Source organism: Dreissena polymorpha, chromosome 9 (genome assembly GCF_020536995.1).
Source record: "Dreissena polymorpha isolate Duluth1 chromosome 9, UMN_Dpol_1.0, whole genome shotgun sequence".
In the NCBI taxonomy this organism is placed as follows: domain Eukaryota; kingdom Metazoa; phylum Mollusca; class Bivalvia; order Myida; family Dreissenidae; genus Dreissena; species Dreissena polymorpha.
The window spans coordinates 29087105-29094336 of NC_068363.1; the positions used below are offsets into that span (position 1 = coordinate 29087105).

The window sequence follows — 7232 nt, forward strand, 5'->3', positions numbered from 1 at the left end:
GTTTGCAATTAAATGACTTTAATTAGGTTGTATATGCCCCGTCTTTGCATCGCTTTTCCGCGTTTTGACTGAACGAGCATGCGTAAAGATAGATCGCTAAGGAAAACGCTAACGATGAATAACATATTACAATTAAACAGCAGCGTTTTTCATCAGATAAAAATGAATGCAAATCGCAAAACATCGTTGAAAACCGTTAAAGCAAAAACGAATATCAGTTTTTTTTGCGGAACACAGACGGTTACCCTACAGTTACTTTCACGTCAGGATTTACATGAGTATTGTCCTGAATTTGAAATTAAAATTCCGTGCGCGGATCATATCTCCCTCATTATTGAAAGTATTCAAATAAAACTTAGAGACTCACACAGAGGAAGGTGTGCAAGTCATTGAAAGTAGACAATGCAAGTCAGTGCATAGTACATGGCTATCAACTCTTCAATCTGTATTATTAGAGTTATTGTACTTTGTTAATTGTTTGTATAGTCCATTTCTCACGTGCAACATATCACGACAAGGACTGTATTTTTAAGACATTCCTAGTACAAGATTGCGAGTCAATTTGTTACATAGTGTTTAACTTTTGCGCATATGTGGGCATATTTATCAAATTGAAGAATTAATTATATTTTTTAATATTATGTTTGATATATTGGAGAATTCAGCGATTAAAATTGAATGCAATCTTCGGAACGTTCCAGTAATGATCAGAAACACTACAATGCCTTCATAGAACATATTCATAACTGATGTACTCGTTATATAGTATTCCGAAATAGATTTTGGTCTAGATAACAATTTTGCAAACAACAACATTCGGGGTAAACCTTGACAGCATTTACATCAAGTTATTATACGTTATGCGAAACTGGTAAAATATTGCGCTTAACATTTAGAAAAAAACACTGACAAAATCCACTCGGGAAAAAATATAATCTAACACATTCATCATTTAAGAGGGTCGTTATTGTTATCAAGTTGTTTTATGGTTTCCCTTGTTTGAATAGATGCGAATATTAAAAAAACGGATACATCTGCAGAAATGATACTCTTACAACATTTGTGTTCATTCCCTCAAGTGTTAACAATATGCAGTTGTTTCAAACACAGTAATTTTATATAATTCCTTGACTTTAGATTTCGTAAAATCTGTTTTCACTTAAATAGGGATACATTTTGCTTATCCGCGATAGTTTTATTCTACTAGTAATAAGATCCTTCATACTGAAGCGTGTGTCAAGTTCTTACTTGATTAATATATTTCTTGTTTAAATTGCCAACGTTTACATTATTAACGCAGTAAGATAAAGCTAGCATCCATTAAGCTTGACGCTTAGACTATGATTTCAAACTAGACATATTTGGTGCAGGTATTAATCGACCAATACACCTTTCAACTACACTGACCTGTCGTAATGCATGCAAATCTGCAATCAACAAAACCGTACCCGAACTCTCAAACTGTGTTTCAGACATTACATACCTAAACTGCAAACGACACACTATCAATGTTAATATGCAATCATATTAAAGATTGCGAACCTATTTGCCACATAGTAGCACACCGATATACAACACATTCATCATGTTAATTTCAGACTATTGTTTACGACTTCATTATTTTAAAAGAATTTGTAAATGTGTTAATAAGTATCATCAAGCGATTGAAACAAATTCATATGCGTGTCCACACTCCCACACCACCGACGAGTTCTCAACAGCAACAATACGCACTCACGTCTGTGTAATATGTTAAAACTGGTTTAATGTGAATATTACTCTGGAAAAACTGTTGAACAGTTCATAGCACACTTAAAATAGAAGTGACTTTAATTTCCGCTTGTGGTTTAGCAAGGGCTGTCAATTAGAATTGTAGATACTTGCTACATAGTAAGATCTATAGCTATACATAAAACAAAATTGCCACATCCTTTATTTGAACTGCACTTAAGTATGTTCATTTAACATGTATCGTCAATATACTAAAATACGAAGAAGTAGCAATTTTCCAAATTAATGTCCAATCGCTCATAGCCATTGAGGTTCACAATGACGTCATTAATAGTTTATGTTCTTTCAGATGTGAAAGTCTGTTTGTCAGCGCGTACTATTAATGGTCAATATAACTTAAATTCGTTGAAGTACCCTTGCCGCTTGGAAATATAATTATATGTTTATTGTATCCATTGTCACATGAAATTCATTTTCAACGACACTGGCACATATCTGCCGACTCATTCTGCTGATATCACCATTGAATGTGTAGATATTCTAGTGCTTCAGTATGTAAATATTGAATAGTTTAAGTCAGCGTTTACAAAGTACAAAGCAGTTTTCTAAATTAACTATACTATTTATTTTTATCGGATGTTTGTTTTATATTTTACCGTTATAAATTATTAATTATAATTGGTATTAAACAACTTATAATATAAATTATACTTAATTACATTTGCTACTTGTACATTGCGCCAGTCCATCTCTGCTGCGTTTAGATATTACATGTTAATTCATAATGAAACAAAGTTTCACATTTCTTATTTCGGTTGCAAAGTTTAAAATTGTAAATGGTTTCTAATTTAAAACTTTAAAACAATAATGCGCGCAAAAAACAGAACTATGCACTTTTGTTATGTTATTGGGACAGCCCTCGTACATGAAAAGCTAACCGAAAATAACAGTGATTGTTTTCAAATTCATTGAACGCGTTACAAGTGAGTATATCCGTTTTATAGCAAATCTGAGTCGGTTAACAATACTACAAGCAAAAACATACTTTAAATGGGTTTATTAGATATAATTGCTAAGTGAATCTTTTACTGAAAAATAATCACTGTACAGCTCATTTCTTTGTAAGATATTGACTTAGCTAGATATATGTAATAAACCCGTTAAACGCATTATGGTGCAATGTTTTAAGAATAACTAATTATATAAATGTAAAGAAGTGAAACTCCAGCTGCTGGAGCAGTATTGAATTCTTATTATATACGATTAGTTGGTCCTTTATTTATGGCAAGTGACCGATTGCCAAAACAGTACAAAACAGTACAAATCGGCACAAAACAGAACAATACAAAACAACATAAACACAATAATTAAGCTGGGGTCACCGCCTTGGAACGGGGGTTTAAACCGGTTAAAGCATTGGGGGTTAAAACCGGTTTTAGAGCGCTCAACCTCACACTTTGCCAAGCAATATTCATGATACATTGAAGTGTAAATAAAAGTTTACTTCATAGCATTGTAACTCAAATTAAACAATAATAAAAGGAAATTAAAACGCATTCAATTTAATTACCATTTAATTACTCATTGGTAGGAAAGATACCAGAGCAAGAGAGTGACAACTTTTTTAGGAACGATGAAATAAAACTACAAACAAGTGTCAACTACATTACTTCTTTTTAGAAAAAGATTTAAGAATATAGTGACAGTCATGTAGTAAATATTTAAGATCATCATCGCGCAAACATTGTAACTAACTTTTTGCACAACATTTCATTTCATTAAAGTGAAAATTATATAAACATGTCTCGTTTTTTTTTTAAAGTTGCAATCGGTTGTCCTGGTAAACGTTGGGTGATTGGCATGCATGTAAGTATATGATGGAAACGGGATCTGAAGGGAGTGAAAATGTGTGGTCAATTCAGGTCAGCTCAGTTCATGATACGATTTAAGATGACTGAGTATGTGTCTATATGCAATTTATTGGAGAAACTGGTTTGGGAATCAGATGCATTATTAGCTTGCAATTTGTTAAAATACCTAACTGATAACAAGAAATAAATACTTTATTTCTTATGAATTGTCATGTAAATGCTTCAACTAATTAGGGTATTACACAACTAATTTGTATAGCATAGCTAAAATCATACGTCTATTCATAATCTAAAATCGAATGTCTGATTCTAATGTAAAATTGAGTCGATTCTTAAAAAAGCATGCATGTTGTCGGGCATATTAAATAGTCCTCTAGCACTCCACACTAAACTTGGTTTTCCTATTTCTGTTATATCTCATTCTTTATTTGAATCGTTTGATATCATAAGAATTTGGACATGAAAATTACAATCGCAATTGTATAGTTCATGCCCAAGACATGTAGTGTGGTTTTCCAATTTAAAATACAACCACCATTTTATATTGCATGAAAATACCATGAAGTGCGCCACAGTTTCATGTTGTCTTATTTCATTTTGTCTCAATCAATTTGTTTTCTCTATAGACAATATTGCAAAACGAGAGTCAAGGTTAAAAAAATGCTCTTCTCACTTCATTTTATACCAAATCCTAGATGTTCGGTTCATTTCAAAGCGAGTAGTGTCGTTTGAAAGTGAAAAGATGGCGAAGTTCGATATTTTATATCATAGTCACACCAAAAGGGAAAGCATCATCAAAAATAATATTTTGTATTGTATTTGCACGTGAAAACCATGTGTTAAATGCCTGCTTCAACACCGACTCATCGATAGAGTTGTATCGGCTGTTTAAATATTATCCGAAAAGGGCGTTATATTCGAAACGAAGATGTTTTCAATTTTACAAGATAGACAATACAAGATTATCCCATTGCAATACCTTAGTAGAAAAAGCAGTAGCATATATGCTAACCATTTGGACACAATTACGGTAATAGGCGCATCGAATACATCACATATTGTACAATTTCTTATGATAAATCTAATTGGTTTATTATAATAAAGTTCCTCGTGTTCAGTGTTTGCTGAATTTGGTATAAGAGTGGTGCTTTTGGACCTCACCAAGTTCACCAAAATACATACACACGAACTGCAATTGCCTCTTTAACAGCTAGTTTCAAGAACGAGATACTACAAGTACTGAAGTAACCTACTTCATGTTTACGCCTCGTGACTAAAACGTACATAACGTACATTAAGCACGTGAAAGTGTCGATATTGGTGATGCTATTGCCTTTCAGATTATGTTTGCAATATTTGTAATTAGTATTAAAATTGGAGACCATATAATTAATCGGTAAAACATTGTTTTGCAGTTCACATTTTCAGTTTTTTATTTTTTTTAGTCAATCCAAAGGTTCATGCTAATGAACGACACAAGATTGGCAGACTTGTCATAAACATATATTATATTTCAATATGTGATGTTAATAAAGCTACGTGAGTATGTAGGGTTGATCACATAATTTGCTTACATACTTGTTTTAATTCAACATATGGCGGTATCTATTTAAATGCGCACAAATCGCGATCAGAACCACTATCAATTTGACACTTACTACACACAACACTGAGCATGCGCATTATTGGAAAATAAATATATTCAGTTAAGGCGACCATCGTTCGCTTGAGTGTATACTTCAGAGTATTGTAGATATTTCGAGTACTGCGAAGTATCCTTTACTCTTCATTGTGGAAACCGGATTCGTCGATTGAGAATGTTCACGTTCAAACCAAGAGGAGACTAACATGTTGTTTCGTATACTTCGGAGTAGTGTACATATTTTTGATTACGTGAAAATCTCTTCTTGTATTACCTCGTAATCAAGATTCGTTTGTTTAAACATGTATATTACCAATAAAAATCATGTTGTGACATAAGAAAAGGCTATTATAGTATCACAAAAGAATCGAATATAAAAAAGCTACGTTTTAATTTACTTTCAATATTGTCACTGTTGCTGTCTTGGGTTTAATTGTTAATTTTTAGTTACACAAAAAGTTCGTGCTAATGAACGACACAAGATTGGCAGATTTGTCATAAACATACATTATATTTCAATATGTGATGTAAATAAAGCTACGTGAGAATGTTGGTTTGATCACATAATTTGATTACAAATTAGTTTTAATTCAACATATGGATGTATTTATTAAATGCACATAAATGGCGACCAAAACCACTATCAATTTGGCATTTACAACACACACCACTGAGCAAGCGGCATTATCTATCTATCTATCTATCTATCTATCTATCTATCTATCTATCTATCTATCTATCTATCTATCTATCTATCTATCTATCTATCTATCTATCTATCTATCTATCTATCTATCTATCTTAAATAATTTTAATAAGCGTGCTCAGTTCATATACACTCTTTCTTCTTCTTCTTTTATAATAATGGCTATGTTCAATACTGATACATTATGGCCATGCGTGGGGGGTTAAAAAGAAATAGATTGATAGGTTTCCCGAGTTACTCAATCCACTCAGGAAAATCCTATCAACAGTGATAAAAAAGGTTCAAAACCTAACACCTTAAGCCCTTAAGACTTAAATATATTCATATACAACTGTACATGTGGTGAAAATATTAGTAGAGTTAAAAACAGGATAAAGCAGAATCATGTGATCTATGGAAGGAACACTGATTTAAATCCGGGGATCGTATCAGCGCTGACTACATAAGATGGAAGTGTGTTCCACTGTACAACTGTACAACACTCGTAATTTAAAATCAACCCCCCACCCCGTTTTAAAATATCAGCTTTATCACACGAGCTTCAAACGTGACTGTGTGTCATTGAGACACCAAACAACTCAATTATTTTGACCGAATCTAGTGCGTTGTGATATTTAACCTAGAGCAAGCGTCTTATTAAAATAAATTGAAATTTAATAACATATTAATGTACAGATTCACCTAAACAGTCAATTAAAAATGATTCAAAGTGTAAGCTGACAATATTTACAACATAGTTGGATTCGCACACATCGATAATTATATAAAAATAGAAATTCGGGAATAGCATTTAAATAAGCGATTTAAGATTTGGCATTTCATATAAATACCAGCGTAACTTTGATAGACACAACAATGATCATGCATTATATAATTAAAGAGCTACTTACATTGTTGGTTAAAGTTTCGCAACATATTCCAGAAGTTCTAACATGGCCGCCATAACCTGCATGAATTTTGCATTGTGGGAAACTACCGTGCTGCCTCACGCATGGGCAACCATTGTGTCACACCGATCTTACTGACAATAACGTAGTGACGTCACCATCTATGTATAGAATGCATGGGCAACTACATTATACTATCCATTCATATCGAGTTATCAAAGCAACCACGTGTCGATCGCCTTACACCTATTTATAGAATATAACCATATATGTGCCTACGCCCGCCGTGGATCGCGTCCATATACCATATATGGTATTATAATCTATATACCATATATGGTATTATAATCTTAAAGCTTATTTTGTGTGAGGACACATCCGGGATGGTAAGTTCT

The 7232-nt window shown here is 32.8% G+C and overlaps 1 protein-coding gene across 1 annotated transcript in view; it reads right to left on the bottom strand.

Moving 5' to 3' along the window:
• LOC127845932 (uncharacterized) overlaps nucleotides 1–6923 on the bottom strand; it is a 53807-nt gene extending 46884 nt beyond the window's left edge. Inside the window, exon 1 of the mRNA XM_052377111.1 lies at nucleotides 6841–6923. The gene's annotated coding sequence lies outside the window, so the exon portion shown is untranslated. The remainder of the gene's footprint in view (nucleotides 1–6840) is intronic.
• Nucleotides 6924–7232: the final 309 nt, after the last annotated feature.